Source organism: Magallana gigas, chromosome 4 (genome assembly GCF_963853765.1).
Source record: "Magallana gigas chromosome 4, xbMagGiga1.1, whole genome shotgun sequence".
In the NCBI taxonomy this organism is placed as follows: domain Eukaryota; kingdom Metazoa; phylum Mollusca; class Bivalvia; order Ostreida; family Ostreidae; genus Magallana; species Magallana gigas.
Genome location: NC_088856.1, coordinates 39,554,312 through 39,579,321, shown reverse-complemented (window position 1 = coordinate 39,579,321; position 25,010 = coordinate 39,554,312). Strand labels below are relative to the sequence as shown.

Here is a 25,010-nt window from a genome sequence, read left to right as displayed (position 1 = left end):
GTTCCATCACAATTCACCAAGATCCACCACGCTTCAATATCTTACACCCCGTCCGATCACACCTCTGCGAATGTTAGTGTCATTCAAATTCAAATCAGACCACGTGGTTTTACTTGACCCTCTAAGTCGTGTGTTGTGTTTATAGTCCATAGAATCTAGGTACTTGTAATCTAATATGTAAACTAGACATTTATAGATTTTCAACTTTATCTTCATTACCTGGTGGATAAATGAGGTCTAGATATAAATATGACAAAAGAAAAAAAGTTATATTTTTTTTATGTTGCAACAATATTAACATGTTTAGTAGCGATCGCCATACGGATTAATTTTTGACCCGCGCCTGACCTATTTATAGCATCAGTGGTGAAACAGACTATACTATTTTATGCAGAATGTTCCTTGAAAATGGTTTTTATACAAGTTTTTACACATAACAGACACCCGATTTTTTTTTAAAAGCATGGTATTGCCCACCACAACCATTAAACATGGCTATGATCTTATTAGGCAACCTAATGTTTATATTTTCAACCACGTGTAGAGTAGTTGTACACGAACGATAACTCTGTTCTGAATATTAACATGTAATTTAAATCACTGCTAGATGATAAAACAAGACATATATTTTAATAGATTTTCGTGTTTTAATATAAATCAAACTAGGATATATGATATGAAAAACGATCAGTACTTACGTATTTTGAGAATATTATCTGAACACATACTTCCGCTCGAAATTTCACAGGAAATGAACAAATCTCGGTGAAGCCTTGTGAACTTTCATTCGAACACCTCTGAATTTATTGCATAATTAGCAACGATACAGAAAACATTCCGAACACGGGGTGGATCATGTTTAACAATAAATTAAGAACTATAACATTAGTCACTAAGTTGTGGCAATAAAAATACAGAAAATATAGGCAACCAGGTCTCACAACGCCAACGACAAGTTATTTGTTAGGATACATGCTGATCACATATCCGGCTGATTTGGACATGGTATGACCTCGTTGGTTGAGTCTTCTGTGGAGTTTGATAAACTGAAACTAGAACTGTCATTAGATTCATCACAGTTTAACTCACATTTATGACGAATCTGTAAAGCTACTGCTTTCTAGTTGCTGTGCGAAGGAGTAAATGTGTCTGTTTATTATTACAGTCTTTTGCCAAATGTCCATTTCTATAACAAATGTAACACCTTCTGTCGTAGTTCTGCTGTGATGAAGTTGAAGATGGTTGCTGCTTCGGGTCAGTTCTACTGCCAGCGCTTCTGAAACCACTGTGTCTAGGATTTTGATTCTGAAAAACTAGAAAGTCTTTAACGAATGATGAATAACTATGAGCTTCAATGAACTGGTTTGCCAGATTCGGCATTTCCTCTACAGTTTTTGGATGACGCTCCTTAAGATACATTCCTAATTGATTACTACAGCTGTTAAGACGTAATTGTTCTTTCAAAAATAAGTCTTTAGTGTTCTCATACGATTTATCTCATTGCAATTCAGTTTCTCTTTTGATTTTTTCTAACTCAATTTCACTTTCAAACTTTTTAGCTTCTCTCTCTGCTACTCTTTCCATTTTTTCAAACTGTTCTCTCTCTTTCTTTTCAACAAAATCTTGTAAGTAACTCCCGAATGGTTCAATCCGAACCATCTCACCCATTGTTACAAAAAACAGTTTCAAAATTTATAAAAACAGAAGAAATAAAATTGAAAAACCACATGTTCATTTACTTCAAATTTAAAATTCAAACAAAGTCCGACCAATGAATGACAAAAATGAAAATCACCGTTTGTACTAAAAAAAAAAAAAATACAATACAATACATTACAATACTTGGCTAACAAAGAGTCATCTCACCGCTGCCACCAAAATATCACAACTGAACTTTTATAATGGTTCTTTTAATGTTTATCCCTTATTAATTCATTTGGTTGACTCCTGTTTTCCATTAAACAACAACTATATGAAAACAAAATAAACAATATATTTATATTCATATGTACAAAGGAAATATTAGATCATGGTTCTCCACGGGCCTCCATAATCTCGTGCATCGTCCACATGTGTCCATCACGCTCCATCACGCTCCATCACGATCCTCCACGTTCCACAACGCCTCAATATCTTACAACCCGTCCGATCAGGTTTTACAATAAATTAACAACTATAACATTTGTCACCTACAATTAACATACAGATTTCTAATAAATCATTATAATCATAAGTTATGAGCTATGTGCCAGACGGTGTCATGAGGGAAAATATATCCTCCAGACAAGTATTTTCATATAGGACTTATATAATTATATCTTTGGTTTCCCTTTGTCTGAAATGACACATTTTCATTGGTTTAAACATGACACATGAGTGCCAGATATATTTCTATGTCTGACTGGTGGGATTAACATTAGGCAATGTGGCGGAAAACTAGTACATTTTTGTGCATTGTAAATTGCAACTTTTTAACACGTGTGGAACTGTAGTTCCCAATTTGTCTACCCGAATGTTTTCAGGCTGGGAGCTACAGACCCGCAGGCACATGTAAATGCATCCAATTAAGGATGGGGGGATACAAGTATGATTGACATGTGTTAGATAATGCTTTCGATATTGTTTATGCAAGTTTTCCATAAAAGGAAATAACCCATGCTTAGACAGTGTGCAATAATCCTTAAACTTAAGGGGGATGTGCGGCCATCTTGTACATTAAAGGATAAGAATGTAAATATGTATTGAATTGGCTGTGTCTGCCCAAAACTGACCAAAACTGTTGCCAACAGATACAAAAGCAATTAGTACGGCATTCCACATGTGGTTTTCTATGCAAATTATGCATACAAGAACAGGACACTGTCTTTTTAATCATTAAAAATGCTGTCAAACTGCGCACCTACTGACTTATTTTGAAAATTTAGATATTTGAAAAAATGATGGGGTTGATTGGTGTCCTCTCTAAAACAATTTCTTTAGAAAAAGTTTGAATCTTGCACACTAATGTTGTAACTGTGTCTCAAAATAGGGTACCCTATCTTTATTTCATCGACATGGCATCTATTTTTTAAAACAAGAACAATCCAGTCTATACTTAAAACTTCTGTGTATATGTAGACATGTTAACTGTCCGAGTTGGCAGGTATTTCAGAACTAATGATTGTCAAGAAGATAATGAAACCTAGAGCCACAGTGAAACAGAAGGACATCTCTTCTCTAATATAAGCGGGAACGGCAACTGATGATTTGAACACCAAAAAAAAAACCCACAACAGAATCAATGTTGACGAGATTTTCAAAGTAAAAGTCAGGTTTTCGTTAAAAATTGAGGGTATATGCTACGATACTGTTTGTTCCAGAATTGTCGATGTTTTGTGAAGTTGAACTGACTTGTCACTTCATTACTTTGTAATTTCACATTTCAACACAATCGCTTGATGAACTCAAAGTCTTTAATTCAGTGTATATAGTGTGACCACAGAGTGAACTAAACATTTCACGTCTGTATTAAACGGAAAAAATTAGGTCGATAGAACAATGTGACTGAAACTATTCATGAGGTTTTCAAGTAACAGTTCCATCAATCGCCAATACAACGTTATAAAAAGAGACGCCTGTCTTTTAAACTCGTAAAACCATTCTTTAACACAGAGTTCGGTTTCCACACTCGTTTTCAGGAAAGGTAAGACTCTGCCTCGATCCACGGTAGAAACTCGTCCCGCCATTTCAGCGTCATGTGCGCAGTGGTAACGAATTTCTTCTCCAGTTCGTCTTAATTGTTTATACTTATTAGGTCTAAAGACACTTAAGGTCCGTTTGACGCATTTGGTTTGAAGCCGATCGTAGACTGCTGTCCTAAGCAATGGTTGCAAGTAAAAATTTTGTAAAAGTTTCACCAATTCAGCGATAAGGTCTAATGCATTTGGTGAAAAGATAAGCAGAAGTGTTAGAACACATAACATTGTATCCCGTGTAGATATTTGTGTATACCTTCTTAGAATGATATTAACCATGGTCTTAAACATCGATTTCCAATAAAGCCCAATGCGTATAAACTCTGAAAACAAAAACACTTAAACACGTGCTAGTTAAAGTTACATTTTGTAGAACGTTTAAAAAAAATGTCGTGTAAAGACAACATGTCCTCGATAATAAGGAGAATCAGGAGATTACAATTGGTGATTTGATGATTCAATTTTCTGGAATAATGTTTCATACGCCATCAATATGAGGAGCAAGAAGTATACACACTATTCATACTTCTAGTTTAAGTTGGATTTTGCAAAACGTTTGAGGCAGAAGTATCGTGTAAGACAAAGTTTCCCTAATACATGAAGCGAACAATGCGAATTAGGACACACGGAAACTTGAGCATCCTATTTTCTGAAAGAATGTTTCATCCGCCATTGATTATGTGATGTTTTGGGTCTATGTATTTATTAATTCATTAATATTGATATCATCATGGTTGTTCTGAAGAATTAAAGTAGTATTTGTCTTGTAAATGAGTATTACTTTTTTTTATATTGAAAGACAAGACGAATAATTTTTACACCACATATATCTGTATACAATAGAATATTTTTTTTTAATTTTTGTGTCTTTATTTTTCATCCTTTTTTTCTATTACAAAAAAAATTGCAGATTGGTTCAGATAAGATGAAAAAAGTATCTGAACGCAGGTTGAATAATCTAATCGAATATTTGCTAACAAATACAAGAAACCATCTATTGTTTTAATAATTTTTATCAAATATTAATTGTCCTTGTATCTCAATCAATGGCTATACGATGCATGACTGTACTAAAATACATAAACTATCACTCTGATTTATAATCAACAGTATTGTATTACACGGAGAGTTTTAAAGAAATATACAGAAAGCGAAATAAAATCACGACAAGTTGTAGCCTTGATAATTGATCCTAAATATGAAACATCACCGTTACAGTTCCTCTTTAAGTAGATCACATGCTTTAAAAATGTCATGCTTGCTTAAATCCGTGTAATGTCTTGCAAAAAATGCATGTTTTTTCATAATCAATAGACATACACAATAAAAGGGTCAATCAAAATTTGATGTCGGCGTGCGTACCGTTATATTTGGCATTTAAAAGTTGATTAATTTATGCAGTTCGATTCTCGTTGAGATTTCAATATTCATACTATGACTCGTATTCAAAACTAATTAAAATTGTATATATTTGATCATTAGAGCTTCCTGTAAAACATGTTCAAATCATTGGTAAAAAAATATAATGAAAGGTCAAATGAAATACACTTTTCAAATGTACTTTTTGAGTGTCAAGGATCAACATTTAATCAAAGGATTGTCAAATAGTACTCTGCTTCTACATGTAGACTAGAATCTTATTCTTTACATGTGACATCATTGTGTTTCTCAAATTCGGTTTTGTTTTGAAGATCAAATGATTAGCAAAAATTATAGTCTTGTGAAAGAAAACAAGAATATAGGAATTCGCTATATTTATTATTAGGAATTCGTTTTACGGATATAACGAATTACGGATATAACGAATTTAAACCATTGGTCCATAGGATTTCGTTATAAACAAGTTTTACTGTATTTACTTTCATGGAATGCTTGGAAAAAAAACAGTAAGGAAAGCATTATTTTACTATACATTAATCATACTTGTATCTCCTTAATGCTTTATTCGATGCATTTACTTGTACTACTAGCACTCTGCTTAATTCCAAAAGGTTCTAAAAGGATATACAAAAAATAATATTCCAAAGATTTTATTTTCCCTTTAATTTTTATTTAACTCCTCTTTAACCATGTGAAGAATACCACCAACAATTGGAAGATCGTTTTGGTGGCCGCTTAGATCGAGATAAAAACTCAAACTGTCTGCGTTTGTCATCATCTACACAAAAAGAAAGTTTAAATCATAGTTTGACAGACGAGTATAAATAATTTGAGTTAATGCTTCATTAACACAAGTCTCATGGTATTTTTTCTGAATCAAGTTCTGTCTTTTACAAACATCGGACTTCAGTTGATAAAAAATAATCAAACCTTTTTGGTAAGTATCAATGTCACCCGATATCCCATAAGCAATCAGTCCAAACAACACAAAGAGAACAATCTAATGATAATATACAGAAATACAGATAAAGCAAAATTCTTAACTATACTTGTATACGAAATATTTTTGCAGTCATCAACAGAGTAGAATTTGGCGAAGCAGAATCTTTAAAAAAAAATGTGTTATCAATTTTGAATTGCGCATAAAATGGTAAGAAATTTAAATTTTTTAACCCTACACAATCTGCTTGATTGACGCTTAAAATTTATTGATAGATTTAATTGCACATTAATATAAGAAAGTCACCAGATGAAGTATCGATGAAGCAGAGTTAAAAAAAATCAATTTTTTAATCTTTTCAAAAATATAAAACTAAAAATCTGCACTCAGCCCCCGAAAGAAGATAACACTGTTATACGAAGAAGATATATTTTAACAATATACTTACGTATATTTCCAAAGGAAAACAACATTATTTTTACGAAATCGTAAACCTTTCAAACGGAATATAAGGGTATTTCCCTCTAACTATTTTTAGAATGGGTAGGACAACAAAGTGGTGCCTTTAAGCAAAATAGTCCCTATACTTGCAGAGTGTATATACATTTATTGGGACATTTTAAATCAGAATGCCTTACACATGTCAGAAAAGAGGATTTGCAATTTTAAAAACAAGTTTCAAAATTGAATTATCATTTGAAGGAAAAAATTGAAATTGTTTGATGAACACCCTTTCCAAAACTGAGAAATTCCCTACTTTTATTTTCATTTTCAGAGTTTTTCAATACAGACGCATTTTGCCGGAAAAGGAATCTGACTTCAAACCACGAAATTTTAACAGGAAAGAGACAATTTGATGAGCTTTCATTCAAGAGGTCCCTCGTTGCTGAACGAAAATTAGGGCCGGAGCTATGAACCATAACGTTAACATTACCGCCTATGGAAAATGCATTAGTGGACTATACCCATATACACATGATCTGCTTTTGAGCGAATATATCTTAAACATTAGAATTCAAATACAAGACTTAATTTAAATGTAACTATATTGAATTCTTAAAGACATTCAGTATTTTAGTAGAAAATGTATAAATCGTTAAATTTCAGAATCAAATAATTATTAAATGTTATAGTAGCCATACCATTAAGTTATATACTAGTTATTGCTTTATTACAGTTTTACATACCAGGATTTTATGATCGCTGATCCCCATTGTTGATGATTGATGAGTACTTGTCCGGAAAAGCTGGTTCTGTACCACAGGATGATAGGCATCTTGTAATTATACCATCTCTACTGTTTCTTCTCTTTTTAGTTAACTCGTGTATTACGTAATACTTTTCCATATATATAGATCGCCGATCGTAACTTAAATGATTTTAGGATCAGGATCTCAAAACATTTTGTAAAATTAATCTCTTCAAAAAGCAAATGTTATATAACTGATAGATAGTATAACAAGAGAGCCTTGATCTCCGACTAATTTTGGATTTTTAAAAATTTTCACAACAAATGTGTATCCAATGCATAACCATTTGCTGTTTACTACAATTTTAAAGTCCTTAATATTTTTGTTTACCTTTATATGAGGAAATTTTGAATACATAATACCCAAATAATGAATGTAGTATATAACAGATATATCTGCAGTAGCATTAGTAGTAGTAGTAGTCTATGATATCTTTCTAACAAACAAATACTCAGTATTACTGAATATTGGCTAATGACGTTCTTTAAAAATAGATAATGGGGGCAATTAGATAAAATATTAAATACGACCGCCATCGGTAAATAGGGGAACTTTTCTCGTTTACAGACCATGCTCTCCCCATTCCCCTTTTTGGCATTTATTCAGGTAAATTTCCCTTTTCTCTTTCTTATGTATTAGACGGAATCAAGCAATGTTTTATATGTTCAATATTTCGTTTTGCTAAATAAATTCGTAAATCTGCGTTATTATTGTTATTTTGTAATTCAATGGCAAAAAGTAAAGAATGAACAGGATTGGTGTTAAAAGACGTTTCCGCCTTAGTTTATTATGATTCAATTGATGCTAATCAATTGATCTTCAAAAACAAAACCGAATTTTAGAAATACAATGATGTCATATGTAAAGAAAGAGATTCTAGTCTACATGCAAAAGCAGAGTACTATTTGACAATCCTTTGATTAAATGTTGATCCTTGACACTTAAAAAAAGTACATGTAAAAAGTGTATTGACGCTTCAATATATATTTTTTTACCAATGACTTAAAAATGTTTTACAGGAAGCTCTATTGATGAAATATATACAATTTTAATTACTGTAGAAGCAGAAATATTCGTTGGGGATTTAATTTCGTTATTTTCGTTGGCAATATAAATCAACGAAATTAAATCCATGACGAATTTTTAACCCTGGTATTAATGAATACAAAAAGATTACCATATGACGAAATTAAATGCCAACGAAATCTTGTTTGGTTTAAAAACAACGAAATTTTGACCCAACGAAAATATATGTTTCTACAGTAGTTTTGAATACGAGTCATAGTGTGTATATGGAAATCTTAAGTGTATTGATGTTTATCGGAATAAAAGTTTATTGATGTGTGGACTCCATTGTACTAAAGACTTACACAAACTTCTAAACTAAGTTCACATTATGGCTGACCACGAACTAAAGAGGTGTTTGCTACAGTGTATATGTATTTTGCTAAATTAATATACATATTTTAATAAATCTAATGGCACAGCTTGAAATCTGTTAAAAACATCTTTTTTATTACAAAAATATGTATAAACTAGATACGATCTCGTTACGAGTAACGAGTAGGTCTTCCGTTCAATTTTTAAACGATACGATTAAAAAATCAATGAAATTTGAGATAACCGCTCCATTTCAGATATCATATACCATCGCCAATATCCTTTAAAATGCTAAACAAAGAGTTTTGCTTTTTCACAAACAGCACATTAAAGATTTAATATTTTAGTCCCCTAAAATCCCTAATTACGTCATCAATCGGTTTTGAAATGAGTTTTACAAACTGATAATGTTACGATCAACAACTTTGTTTCTATGATGCATTACAAAATTTTGATCGTTTTAAGGTATGTGTAATAGAGTTTACAAGTGTCTTGGCCCCTAATTTAAGGGGCCAGCCCTTTAATCTTGAGTTCATTCGAAGGGTCTCACGAATACTAACATTTTGTGTTCTAACACTTATCTAGAATTGTTATTCATGTTTTAGATTAATATGATTGGATAATTTAGGGGCCGGCCTTCTAGATCCTTAATGGGGACATACATTGGTGTTTTGATTAATGGATTCGGTTAGAATCATCAATGCAAACATTTTCTCTTCTACAATGCTTAACAAAATATGTCTACTTCTCTAAATATATTGCGTCAAAGTTTTAGTACTTTGGCTCCTAAAAATCCCTAATAACATAATAAAAGGGCAAAGCAATGATTTTCCCTGATATATATTGTAACGATCAACAACTTTGCTTCTATAATGCATTACAAAATCTTTATCGTTTTTAAGTTATCTGTAATAGAATTTACGAGTGTCTTGGCCCCTTATTTAAGGGACCAGCCCCTATTTCTTGATTTCTTTGAAGAGGTCTTCAGAATACTAACATTTTTTGTTCTTACACCCATCTAAAATTGTTGATCATTTTTGAGATACAAATGATTAAATATTTTAAGGGCCAGCCCTTTAGATCCTTAATGGGGACTTACATTGGTGTTTTGATTAATGGAATCGATTAGAATCATCAGTGCAAACATTTTCTCTTCTACACTGCTTAACAAAATATGTCTACTTCTCTAGATATATTGCGTCAAAGTTTAAGTACTTTGGCCCCTAAAAATCCATAATTACGTAATAAATGGGCGTGGCAAGGATTTTACCTGATAGATATTGTTACAATTAACAACTTTGCTTCTATATTGCATTACAAAATCTTTATCGTTTTTAAGTTATCTGTAATAGAGTTTACGAGTGTCTTGGCCCCTTATATAAGGGGCCAGCCTCTTTTTCTTGATTTCGTTGGAAAGAACTTATGATTATCTACTATTTTTATTATATATGTCTTAATAAAATATCAACTCATAAAAAGATATAAATCAAAACGTATGAAAATTTTGATTCGAAATCTGTACCCAATTTTCGAGCCTAGGCGAGCTCAAAGAAATGGCGCTACTGGCGTAAAAAAATTGCATTGTGCACAACTTCAAACTATGGTCTACCTATCCTGAAAATTTTATATTCACATTTCTGATAGTCTCTGAGTTTATGTCTGCACAAAGTTGGTCGTAAAAACTTACAAAATCGGCCGTAAATCGGAACCGGAAGTGACGATTTCAAAATTTTAAAAAACTTCTAGAATTATGACCACTGGCAATCATCTGTGAAAAAATGGTCGAAATCGGCCGAATAGTTTTCGAGAAATCGCGTGCACAAAATTCGTGGAAAAAAATAATAATAATAACTAGATACGATCTCGTTACGAGTAACGAGTAGGTCTTCCTTGCGATTTCTGTTTTAAATCATACCATGATTATTCGATATAATTTCAGAAATACCCCCCCCCCCCATACACACTTTCAGATAATGTATACAAATCCCTAATTACGTAATAAATGGGTGTTGCAATGAGTCTTCCAGATAGATATTGCTACATTTAACAACTTTGCTTTTATAATGCATTACGAAATCTTAATCGTTTTTATGTAATTTGTAATAGACTTTACGAGTTTCTTGCCCCCCCCCCAATAAAGGGGCCAGCCCTTTTTTCTTGATTTCTTTGAAAAGGTCTTAAGAATACTAACAATTTTTGTTCTTACACCCATCTAAAATTGTTGATCATTTTTGAGATACAAATCACTACTGGCTCTAAAAAGTACTGAAAGTGCCATTTTTTACTGATAGTTTCTGATATTTACTGATATTGTACTGTTAGTGCTGAGAATTGCTGATATTTACTGATAATTTTACTGCTGTTACTGATAATTGCTGTTGGTTCTGATATTTACTGATATTTACTGATGCTTTTGCTGTGAGCTCTGATAATTACTGATATTTACTGAGATTTACTGTTGGTACTGAGAATTGCTGATAATTACTGAGAATTACAGGCAGGGGATTTTTAAGAGATTAATTTTAATTACTGTAACATGCAAATTATATTTATTTAAAATTATCGGTAAACAAATACCGGACATTTTTAAAGAGAAATATGTAAGATCTAACTAAAGTTTTATCAACAGTAACTTCTTTTTTAAAACCACAAAAATTAGATTTGATTATTATTCTTATAATCTGCTTATTTATTTCAATGCATATTTTTTCTGTTTGTTCTTGTTCTAAGTTTTATTTCAGCTGATTAACACAATTCAGCACATAAATAAATGAATGTAGAAATTGCAGAATTGCTATATATCCCATCCCCGTGCGCCAATCCACTCGATACTACAGTGTTACATTGTTTATATAGAACAATCCATAGTAACAAAAAAAAATATAAAGATTTTAACCACTTTATGTAATTGATAAACATCTATTTAATGATTCTAAATTTTGAGCGATCAACTCTTTAATTGAACCGTGTTAAATATTTATAATTATAAACTTAAGATGTTTTTATCCCGGCCATAATCACTAATTTTGTTTTCAAAATAAAATCAAACACTTTTGTTTCACATTGTATTTCCCGGCCATTTATATTTGTTTATTCTGAGGCTGCAAGATATATACACAGGTGGTCAATTTTCACACCTTGCCACAGTCACTCTGTCGTGTATATATTCTGAGCGCTGTCTGTTAGTTCTGAGGGTTTTCTTGATCCCAGACATACCAAAGAATCTTTTCAGCGACTGCCAGACATATACACAGGTGGTCAATTTTCACACCTTGCCGTGGTCACCCTGTCGTGTGTATAGTCTGAGTGCTCTCTGTTAGTTCTGAGGTTTTTCTTAATCCCAGACATACAAAATATTTTTTTCTGCTTGCTTTTAGGCGTGGAGATTAAATATCTAAGCGTTCATAGATTACAGAAAATCAGTTAAATTGTGTGTCTTATTTTCAAAATTATATAGCTGGTCATATAACCGCATACAAGTGCATGAATAAAGTATTAATGAGAGAGAGAGAGAGAGAGAGAGAGAGAGAGAGAGTTTTTTTCAATCAAATCGCTGTTGCAATCGGTGGTTATGATACTGTAATGGGACATAATCATGCTTATGCCTTTCTGCATTGACGCCTCAAAATACGTTATAATAGATTATCTGAGAGAGAGAGAGAGAGAGAGAGAGAGAGAGAGAGAGAGAGAGAGAGAGAGAGAGAGAGAGAAAATTAAAGCATGATGAGCCGTAACACTTTTTCACTATATTAAGCTGGTGTTCTTTGTAGTCTTAGAAAAGTTTACACTCGAAATCTGTGTTTGAAATGGCAGTTGTGATGCTGAAATAGAACTTTATCGTGCTAATGCCGTTATGCAATTTTGACTCGGAAACTCAAATTTTAGGACTAGATAATATATGCGAGCAAGAGAGAGAGAGAGAGAGAGAGCAGGGTGGGCAGATTTACAATAATAGAACTAGATCATGACAACATTACTAGCCGTGCAACAGAAGATATATGTATTAAAAGAGAAAGAGTGAAAGGTCTGACAATAAAAATTATTCTTCGCCGATTGTTACCTATTTTGATTTCAGCAAATGGTAGGAGAGAGAGAGAGAGAGAGAGAGAGAGAGAGAGAGATTATTTATCCAACTTTTTTTAATCAATTGAATGCGGAACAAATAAGATGATGAATATGAAAATCATTCTAATACGTTATTTATATTGTTGTCAATAAAAATAATACTTTTCTCTTTCAATAAATATTCTCAAGATCATGGATTCCTGTATACGGATATTACGTAATGTCATACACAAGGTGCCAGACTGACAATTTACAAGGTTGAATTGCGACATTCAAACCTCTTGATCTGCTGAAAGTATGTATACTATACACAGATACTGCCTCGCTAATCTTTCTGTGAAGTAAAACATCAAAGACATTATAAAGTCCTGACCGGGTATCTCTCTATTTTGAAAAGAAAAATAATCATGTTAAGAATTATGGGGTTTTTCATTGTTGAAAAAAAAATGTCCACCGCATTTGGAAATTAAAATTTTTGTGGAGTCTGCCTTAAGTTTAAGTACCAAATTTTGACCGGCTTTCTAATATTGTCTAAAATGTGATCTGTGAGTTTCCGAAGTTCAAAAGAAGCTAAATATCAAATAAATAAAACTTAAGAATATATAATTTAATAAATTGTGTTAAATCTGAAATATGTGTTATTTAATAATTAAAAGACAAAGTTTTAGGCCTTAAAATATTCTCAGTAATTATTAGCAATTCTCAGTACCAACAGTAACTCTCAGTAAATATCAGTAATTATCAGAGCTCACAGCAAAAGCATCAGTAAATATCAGTAAATATCAGAACCAACAGCAATTATCAGTAACAGCAGTAAAATTATCAGTAAATATCAGCAATTCTCAGCACTAACAGTACAATATCAGTAAATATCAAAAATTATCAGTAAAAAATGGCACTTTCAGTACTTTTTAGAGCCAGTAGTGAATGTATGAATATTTTAGGGGCCAGCCCTCTAAATCCTTAATTGGGGCGGAAATTCGTGTTTTGATAAGTGGAATCGATTTAAATCATAAATTCAAACATTTTCTCTTCTATGATGTCTAACAAAATATTTCTACTTCTCTAGTTATATTGCGTCAAAGTTTAAGTACTCTGGCCCCTAAAAATCCCTAATTACGTAATAAATGGGCGTGGCAATGATTTTTTCTAATAGATATTGGTACTATCAACAACTTTGCTTCTATAATGCATTACAAAATCTTTATCGTTTTTAAGGTATTTGTAATAGAGTTTAAGAGTGCCCTGGCCCCTGATTAAAGGGGCCAGCCCCTTTTTTATTTCTTTGAAAAGGTCTTAAGAATACTAACAATTTTTATTCTTACACCCATCTAAAATTGTTGATCATTTTTGAGATACAAATGTTTGAATATTTTAGGGGCCAGCTCTCTAGATCCTTAATGGGGACAGAAATTCGTGTTTTGATAAGTGGAATCAATTTAAATTATTAATTCAAACATTTTTTCTTCTATGATGTCTAACAAAATATTTCTACTTCTCTAGTTATATTGCGTCAAAATTTAAGTATTTTGGCCCCTAAAAATCCCTAATTACGTAATAAATGGGCGTGGTAATATTTTTTTCTAATAGATATTGGTACGATCAACAACTTTGCTTCTATAATACATTACAAAATCTTTATCGTTTTTAAGTTATTTGTAATAGAGTTTACGAGTGTTTTGGCCCCTAAATAAAGGGGCCAGCCCCTTATTTTTGATTTTTTTGGAAAGAACTTTTGATTATCCACCTCTTTTGTTATATATGTCTTAACAAAATATCAACTGATAAAAAGATATAAATCAAAACGTCTGAAAATTTTGAATGAAAATTCGTACCCAATTTTCGTGCCCAGGCGAGCTCCAAGAAATGGCGCAACAGGCATTAAACAACTACATGCTGCACAACTCCAATCTATCGTCTACCTATCCTGAAAATTTGATATTCATATCTCTTATTGTTTCCGAGTTTATAGCTGCACAAAATGGGTCGTCAAAAATTACAAAATGGCCGAAAATTCCGTACCGGAAGTGAATACGAAAAAATTAAGAAACACGTATTAAGTTTAGATCACGCCCTAACATCTGTGAAAAATTGGTTGAGATCGGTCGAATAGATTCCGAGAAATCGCGTGCACAAAATTTGGAAAAAAAAAATAATAATAATAAACTAGATACGATCTCGTTACGAGTAACGAGTAGGTCTTCCTTGCGATTTCTGTTTTTAATCATACCATGAATAATCGATATAATTTTAGAATTACCGACCCCCCCCCCCCCCCACCCACACACACACACACTTTCAGATAATGTATACAAATCCCTAATTACGTAATAAATGGGTGTTGCGATGAGTTTTCCAGATAGATATTGCTACAATTAACAATTTTGCTTTTATAATGCATTACGAAATCTTAATCGTTTTTATGTAATTTGTATTAGACTTTACGAGTTTCTTGCCTCCCCCCCCCCCAAAAAAAAGGGGGGCCAGCCCCTTTTTCTTGATTTCTTTGAAAAGGTCTTAAGAATACTAACAATTTTTATTCTTACACCCATCTAAAATTGTTGATCATTTTTGAGATACAAATGTATGAATATTTTAGGGGCCAGCCCTCTAGATCCTTAATGGGGACAGGAATTCATGTTTTGATAAGTGGAATCGATTTAAATCATAAATTCAAACATTTTCTCTTCTATGATGTCTAACAAAATATTTCTACTTCTCTAGTTATATTGCGTCAAAGTTTAAGTACTCTGGCCCCTAAAAATTCCTAATTACGTAATAAATGGGCGTGGCAATGATTTTTTCTGATAGATATTGGTACGATCAACAACTTTGCTTCTATAATGCATTAAAAAATCTTTATCATTTTTAAGTTATTCGTAATAGAGTTTAAGAGTGCCTTGGCCCCTAAATAAAGGGGCCAGCACCTTTTTCTTGATTTTGTTGGAAAGAACTTTTGATTATCTACCACTTTAGTTATATATGTCTTAACAAAATATCAACTGATAAAAAGATACAGATCAAAACGTGTGAAAATTTTGAATGAAAATTCGTACCCAATTTTCGTGCCCAGGCGAGCTCCAAGAAATGGCACAACAATCATTAAACAACTACATGCTGCACAACTTCAAACTATCGTCTACCTATCCTGAAAATTTCATATTCATATCTCTTACGGTTTTCGAGTTTATAGCTGCACAAAATGGGTCGTCAAAAATTACAAAATGGCCGACAATTCGGTACCGGAAGTGACTACGAAAAAATTAAGAAAAATGTATTAAGTTTAGATCACGCTCTAACATCTGTGAAAGAATGGTTGAGATAGGTCGAATAGATTCCGAGAAATCTCGTGCACAAAATTTGGAAAAAAATAATAATAATAATAAACTAGATACGATCTCGTTACGAGTAACGAGTAGGTCTTCCGTTCAATTTTTAAACGATACGATTAAAATATCAATGAAATTTCAGAATTCTCCCTCAAACACTCCCATTCCGATAATGTATAGGATATTCAATATCCTTTAAAATGCTTAACAAAGTGTTTTGCATTTTCAAATATTGCTTATTAAAGATTTAAGAGTTTAGTCCCCTGAAATCTATAATTATGACATCAATTGGTCTGGAAATGAGTTTTACAAACTGATATTGTTACGATCAACAACTTTGTTTCTGTAATGCATTACAAAATTTTAATCGTTTTTAAGGTATGTGAAAAAGACTTGACGAGTGTCTTGGCCCCTAATGTAAGGGGCCAGCCCCTTTTTCTTGAGTTCTTTTGAAAGGCCTAACATATACTAACATTTTTTGTTCTTACACCTATTTAGAATTGTTGATCATTTTTGAGATACAAATGATTGAATATTTTAGGGGCCAGCCCTCTAGATCCTTAATGGGGACAGATATTGCTGTTTTGATTGATGGAATCGATTAGAATCATCAATGCAAGCATTTTCTCTTCTACAATGCCTAATAATATATGTATCCTTCTTTAGATACAAATGATTTAATATTTTTGGGAACAGCCCTCTAGATCCTAAATGGGGACAGATATTGGTGTTTTGATTGATGGAATCGATTCGAATCATCAATGCAAGCATTTTCTCTTCTACAATGCTTAACAAAATATGTCTCCTTCTCTAGATATATTGCGTCAAAGTTTTAGTACTTTGGCCCCTAAAAATCCCTAATTACGTAACAAATGGGCGTGGCAATGATTTTTCCTGATAGATATTGTTACGATCAACAACTTTGCTTCTATAATGCATTACGGAATCTTTATCATTTTTAAGTTATCTGTAATAGAGTTTACGAGTGTCTTGGCCCCTAATTTAAGGGGCCAGCCCCTTTTTCTTGAATTTAATCGAAAGGTCTTACAAATTGTAACATTTTTTGTTCTTACATCTATTTAAAATTGTTTATCATTTTTGAGATACCAATGTTTGAATATTTAAGGGGCCAGCCCTCTAGTTCCCTAATGGGGACAGAGATTAGTGTTTTGATAAAGGGAATCGATGAGAATTATCAATGCAAGCATTTTCTCTTCTACAATGCTTAACAAAATATGTCTCCCTCTCTAGATATATTGCGTCAAAGTTTAAGTACTTTGGCCCCTAAAAATCCATAAATACGTAACAAATGGGCGTGGCAATAATTTTTCCTGACAGATATTGTTACGGTCAACAACTTTGCTTCTATAAAGCATTACAAAATCTTAATTGTTTTAAAGTTATTTGTATTAGAGTTTACAGGTGTCTTGGCCCCTAAATAAAGGGGCCAGCCCCTTTTTCTTGATTTCGTTCGGAAGAACTTTCGATTATCTTATACTTTTGTTATATATGTTTTATCAAAATATTAACTGATAAAAAGATACAGATCAAAATGTATAAAAAAAATGATGCAAAATTCGTACTTAATTTTCGAGCCTAGGCGAGCTCAAAGAAATGGCGCCACCGGCGCCAAAAAACTACTTTGTGCACAACTACAATCTATGGTCTACCTATCCTGAAAATTTCATAATTATATCTCTGATAGTCTCTGAGTTTATGTCTGCACAAAATGGGTCGTAAAAACTTACAAAGTCGGCCGTAAATCGGAACCGGAAGTGACGATTTCAAAATTTTAAAAAACTTCTAGAATTATGACCACTGGCAATCATCTGTGAAAACAGGGTGGAAATCGGCCGAATAGTTTTTGAGATATCGCGTGCACAAAATTTGTGGAAAAAAATAATAATAATAATAATAATAATAATAAGAAACAGTACGAAAACAATAAGGTCTACCGTTGGAAACGGAAGACCTTAATAATAATAATAAGAAACAGTACGAAAACAATAAGGTCTTCCGTTGGAAACGGAAGACCTTAATAATAATAAGAAACAGTACGAAAACAATAAGGTCTTCCGTTGGAAACGGAAGACCTTAATAAGAAACAGTACGAAAACTATAAGGTCTTCCGTTGGAAACGGAAGACCTTAAATATAACGAGCGGAGAGTAGATAGGCAAGCAAAGTGAGCTTGAAGCGCCAGAGCGCGGGAATTAAAACGGCACAAATTTACAGATTCATATAAAAAGTATTTTGGCAGCAGTCCAGCATGCCCTCTAGTCCCCTTAGTGCTTTGCAGAAAATGGCCGACTTTTCATTCGGAAAATACAATTTTGTGAGGTTTGTTGACTTGTTATAAGTACTGTCACCTATGAGAACCGTGAAAGCTATTTCATGTTTCTATTTCTTCATATTACGTCAAGAAATATATGAAATAAATAAAGTTTACATGTGAAATCACAGTGAATTTGCGTTAGATTTCTCCACAATAAACGTGTAAGTGAATCAATCATCTGTTCCGTGTGCAATGTGTAGTATGTGAAATGCTTGCTGCGTTCGCCCCAATTATCGCAAAATTCAACCTATGAATACTTTTTTTCAACTTGTGATATTCAAGTCCTTACAATACTTATCAAATTTGTACATGTAAATTATTGATTTCGATTTTTCGGGAGAAACATCGAAAAAACGTGGTCATGATGAAAAATGTTTTAGATAATGATTAAAAAAATTAATTTGCAATAAAATGTTTAATGAACTCAAACTTATATATTACTGCTCAAAAACCCTTCAATGGTCTCAATCAATACTAAAATCGTGAGGGGGTGGGGGTAGGCTTCAGATGCTTATTATTATTTATATCTGTTCATTGAAAAAATAACTTCCAACTTCACAATGGCAGATGGCAGATTGTAGCCTTGGTAATCTAGATATGAAATATTGTTCTTGTTATTCAAATTAATCGCATGCTTTCAAAAATGCCTTGCTATTGTTTACATGCATGTGAAGTATCAAAATAAACAACACCTGTTACATCATCATCCGAGATGCCTAATAAAAGGGTCCTTCAGAAAGTAATATCGAATTGTAATTCAATATTTAGCATTGCAAATTGACAATTTACGCAGTTTGGTATTTATTAATATTTATTAATATTTCCGTATACGGATTCACTTTCAGGATAAATTATATATGATATGTATATCATCCTGTGCTACAGAACCCGCTCTCGGGAGACAAGATATGGTCAATTGGTCAATCACCAACGATGGGTATCAACAATCATAAACTTTTTGTAAGTAAAGATTATAATTTTAATTGCTTGATGTCATTCGTAAGAATCTATGGGTTTTTTAATATATATAATTACCGTCGCATACATCATCACCTAATGTAGCGTAACGGTAACGGGTTTGGCTTCAAAACGTAATGATTTTAATGGGCCAGAGTTCAGAACCAGTTGTTGGCACTTGTAAGATTTTCGTTGAAAACATCTGCCGTGCTCTACTTCGGCACAGTATGCTTACGCTATATACACCAATTGTTTACTATGCGAAAATAGGTGAGTATTTAACGAGAAACTGACAGGAGGCATTGTTATGAAATACAACTACCACGAAGCAATTATTACAGTAGTAGTTCGGGATGTTTTTTATTATAAGATTTACTTTACAGACACCATTGAAGTACAACTATTATTGAAATGCATTAAAAACCTGCATATAAAATTGTTTTCATCTAACGAACAATTTCAAATACACAATAAAAAAGGTATTATAAACTTGTATATTTTGCAATAATAAAAATCGAGAGTATGAAATCAATATACTTTTGTTAGGATTTTTACTATTATTATGATAGTGGTTATGGGTAGAATTAATTCTAACAATCACGGTAATTACCTTTGAAATTAAACAATAATTTTTTTTTAAATAGTTGGGTAAAAATTTTATTATACATATCACAATTATGATAAATTATTTCCATATGTAGGTCGCGGATGTATTCCACTGGCAAATTATAGCTTAATATTATTTATAGATAAATATTATAAAATATCACTATTGAGATAAATTATTTCAATAGTGGTTGATAATGTATTTCATTATTAGAATCACTTTGCATCCACGATTGAAATAAATTATTCCAATAATGATTTGGAATGCGTTTCAATTCAACCACTTTTGAAATAAATTATTTCAATAGTGGTTTGGATGCATTTCAGTTTGTCTTTTATTATGTCTGTGTGTAACATTTTCCTTTCCAGTAGGGCAATTTCTAAATAGAAGAAGTATGTATGATGAGATGATGAATTCCTTTTTAATAATGATATTTTTTTATTTACCTTTTTATGGTCATGTTTCCCATAACACTTGTCATCTGGAACCGAAAGTGTTATTCGCAGACGGAAAATTAGGCATAAAAATGACATGCAACCCTACTGCTATTGAAATATTTTATTTCAACAGTGGTTGTAATGAAACGCCTCCCTAACCACTATTGATATAATTTAGTTCAATAGTGGTTACAATGAAATGCATTCCTAACCACTATTGAAATAGTTCATTTCAATAGTGTTTATAATGGATTGCATACCCGACCACTATTGAAATAATTTATTTCAATAGTGGTTGTATTTGAAAATTGGTTTTGATAATGAAATACATCATACATTTTAATTTAAATAATATATCTCAATAGTGATATTTATAATAACATCAATTTATAAAAAAAAATATTGAACAATTATTTACAAATTTAGACTATTAATGAAATACATCCTTGACTTATATGTAAAAATTTTATCATATATATGATATGTATAATGAAATTTATTCCCAACTACTATTGAAAAAAAATTATCGTTGAATTTTATTAGTATTCTTATAATGAAATACATCCATAACCACTATTTAAGTAATATATTTCAATACAGATAATTATAATGAAATACATTATAAAATATTTTAATGGTGTTTGTATTTCAACAATGATATACAATTTCTTTCTTTCCAAATGTGTTGGAATAGTGATTACAAAGTAATATTCATAAAGAAATTAATTCCCAACTAAGTTAAAAAAAATTGTAATAGTAGTTGTACTTCATTAGTGTCTGTAATGTGATTCTTAATATAATGAAATAAATCCACAACTACTATTCAAATAATTACTTCAAATGTGGTTGTATTTCAATGGTGGTTGCAAAGTGATTCTTCTAATGAAATACACTCCTAACCACTATTGAAATAATTTATTTCAATAGGGGTTTTATTTCAATGGTGGTTGCAACAAACGCTGCTTCATCGACATTCGCTTGCCACTTTTACATTCTTCTACAACCAAATTTATTTATGAGTTTAACGTCAAATACTGTAAACGTATTATATTTGGCGTGTACGATATTTTGCGGAAATAAGTTTTTTGAACACGTTGGCGTTGATTTGAATTAGCGTATTCCTGAATTTGTAGACATATATGTATGGCATTTAGCGATGAACTTGATTTCGCGGAAGCCGCATTCCACCAAAAGCGATAAATAGAATACACAGCCAAATGTAGTCATTTACAGTAAAGCAGATCATGTAGGGTTTACTAATTTAAATTTCCTACCATCTTATGCACAACCTAAAATTTAAAAAGAGACTTATGCATAAAAACTTTTTATTTATTTTTATTTAAACTTTTTGCCAATTTCTACAATGTTGATGACTGTGCTGATCTTTCTTATATAGGTATTTATCTTGTTTTAACTGAAGTTTTGTATTTCATCATTAGATTGCTCTATTTGTGATGTTTGAACTGATTGCTTATGGGATATTGGGTGACGTCAATACTGACCAAAAAGGTTTGATTTTTTTTATCAACTTAATTTATCTTAGATCTTGGTAAAAGGCAGACTGTGAGTCAGAAAAAGACCAAATGACTTTTGTTAATAAACCGCTCAATCAAATAATTGATACATACTGTTCAACTTTGAATTTAACTTTCTTTTGTGTAGATGCTGGCAAAGACAGACTGGGTGAATGTTTATATCGATCAAAACAGAAAAGAGAAGGATCATTCATTGGTGATTGGTGGCGTCATGAATATGGTTCTCTCACAAGAGGTTGACAGAGGAAATGATTATGATGATGTCTTTCTCTAAACTGATGTGCAATTGTTCATAAAATTAGATAGTCGAATTTTCGATGGGTATGTTATGAAGTATGGACAGCAAATTGTTTCACAAAATATGTGGAAAATTCACACGGAGTAATGAATCAGATGACCTTCGCTCATCAATATCATTGAACTCAGTATTATAGGCCTCTTTAATTCATTGGTTGGCTGGTTGGTTGGTTGTTTGAATAGTTAGTTGATTTGGGGGGGGGGGGTTGCTGGGGGGGGGGGGGGGTAAAATAACATGATGTGATGGCGCGACAATGCTATGACGATAGGATAATAAGATGATGGTATGAGAGCGATGGTGCAATAGCGATGACGCGATGGTGCAATGCGATAATGTGATTGATGCTATATCGGTTCATCTCAGTTATTAATAGAAATGATGTCTTTTATTTATATAGGATGGCACAATTAGCTACCCAAAAAACAATTCCACATTGTGGTCCTGAAAAATTATCTACAGACAGCGACTGTATACGGAAACTGATAGAACATACAAAAAATGCATTTCTAAGTGATAAATAATATACATTATATGTGATTTAAACTACTTGCAATTGCCTAAAATAGTGAATGCATTATATAAACCTTCAATGTAAATACAATACAGGCTATCACTGAAACGCCTAATGAAAATATTTTCTGAGGTGAGCATATTTAAAAGATTATAAAGTTGGGTAACATGTTAAAAATAGAGATAGATCGATCATTCCAGAAAAGTGCGCCGTGAACTGTAAAAGATCTTCTTAAATATTATGTCTTTGCTCTTGGAATGTATAAAGCATTACTATTTCGCGTTAATGAGGTTGGTCTTGTTTTTAATCTTCTGTAAACAAAGTAAATTGCAGGAGGCATCCAATTCAGTAGTTGTAGCATTTCTGACGTAGATGAATGAAAATGTTTGTTTAAAACCACCCCCTAGCGGCTCGCGTTTGAAGTAAACATAATTTATTAAGACCATTTTTGTTCTTCATGCTTAGTGTAGCAGTCATTAAAATGTGGAAAAACAATTGTATTAAAAATGAGTTCTCTTTTGTATCATCATCGCGCGATCGACTGTTTTGCGCACATGCCTTTAAAAAGAAAAATTGCATCAGACAGTAATTAAAGGAATAGATTTTATGTGTAAAATTGACCATACTCTGTTGATAAAGTTGACTATCTAATTATAATTAAGTGTCTTTCTTTCTAGAATAAAATTATTTTAAAGAGCTACATGTAATTATAGGTATAAAAAAATAAAAAAAAATAAAAATAAAAACGAAAATCTCATGATCGTGGCATGGTTTTAAAACGGAGAGGGTAATAATACACATTAGAAAATGAAAATAAACAGTCATACGCTTCATGTTCAGAGCAAAAAAAAAATAGAGCTTGATCTTGTATAATAGTGAGCCATAAGATTTGATAAATGATGTGTTTTAAAAAATCTAAACCTGTATTTATTGTTAAGATTATAAAAGGAAAGGACGGTACCTGTACTCTATATTAATTTTGATTATCAGAGTAACCTCTATTGAAATTGTTAAATGATCGATGTGCATGATATGAATAAAATGATATTACTAACCTATTATTCTATTTAAATATCAAATTAAAATTGAAATCATATAAACAAATCTGGTTATAAAAGTTTTTTCACTCGCAAAAATCGGAAGATGATATTTTCGCTCTTTTTGTGAGAAAGGCACAGTCATTCATGTTAACACACAGGATGAATGACCATCTTTAAGTCCTCCTTAAAGATAGCTTAAAGGTGTTTAAAGGTAGCTTAAAGACGATCTTTAAGCCACCTTTAAGCTACCTTTAAGCTATAAGTATTGCTTAAAGGTGGCTTAAAGAAAGCGTAAAGATGGCTTAAAGGCAGCTTAAAGACTATCTTTAAGCCACCTTTAAGCCACTTTTAAGGACAACTTATAGGTCCTTAATGTCCAAACTTCTTTAAGCCACCTTTAAGCCACCTTTAAGCTACCTTTAAGCCACCTTTAAGCCATTAAAAAAAAATCATTCAATATTGTGCTTGATTTCCAACAAAATGTATAAACTTTATGAAAGAAAAGGTATTAAAACGGTTTTTGTTCTAGAAAGAAAAATGAAAAAAAAAAACACAAAAAGACGGCCACGGCGAGAATTGAACCCGGAACCTTTAGTTTACTAGCATCACCACACATCCTCTGCGCCACGGCAACTTACATATTAATGAGCGTTTTTATATCCTATATATCAGTGGATATTGAATTACTGTATTGAATGTGTTTACTTGAAAAGATTTTGACAAACCATTCAGTTTGTAACAATCAATTATATCTAATTTATAAATTACATGCATGCATGTATTTAGAATGAAATACGGAACTTGGTCTTCAGTGAACAAAAATATATTATACCTAAATGGAAACCGTTAGGTTCACTATAGTAGGCTTTCTTAGTTAATAAATTTAAACCGAGTAGATATAAGTTCATCTAATTTATAGCTATAAAAATGTGAGAAAGAAAATGAAATCATTTCTTTTATTAAATGCATTGATACTATTAGGGTATTTGTTCAATTTCCCGGTTTTCATGATCGCGGCGCCGTTCCAATATGTTTAAATATTTACATGTAATTGTATGTACATGTACATGATTTTTAAACTATCAATTCTATAACAAACAAAATTACCAATTACCGGTTACGTATTTACTGCATGTGGCAATTGCAAATGACTTGTACATACAATTGTATGATGTGCCAGGCCGGGTATATTTGACATATTTACCCTTATACA

General features: G+C 32.0%; 1 protein-coding gene and 2 long non-coding RNA genes across 3 annotated transcripts in view; 1 reads left to right on the top strand and 2 right to left on the bottom strand.

The window, feature by feature from the left end:
* LOC105342112 (dynein regulatory complex protein 11) overlaps window positions 1-25,010 on the bottom strand; it is a 274,235-nt gene that overhangs the window by 26,439 nt on the left and 222,786 nt on the right. The gene's annotated exons all lie outside the window — the stretch shown is intronic.
* Window positions 5,774-7,561, bottom strand: LOC136274286 (uncharacterized). Its single transcript, XR_010712564.1, has 3 exons — window positions 7,242-7,561; window positions 6,045-6,114; window positions 5,774-5,892 (listed from the first exon to the last, which is right to left on the bottom strand). It is a non-coding gene; the product is annotated as an uncharacterized lncRNA (long non-coding RNA).
* LOC136274451 (uncharacterized) lies at window positions 19,245-22,392 on the top strand. Its single transcript, XR_010712786.1, has 3 exons — window positions 19,245-19,372; window positions 21,853-21,922; window positions 22,076-22,392. It is a non-coding gene; the product is annotated as an uncharacterized lncRNA (long non-coding RNA).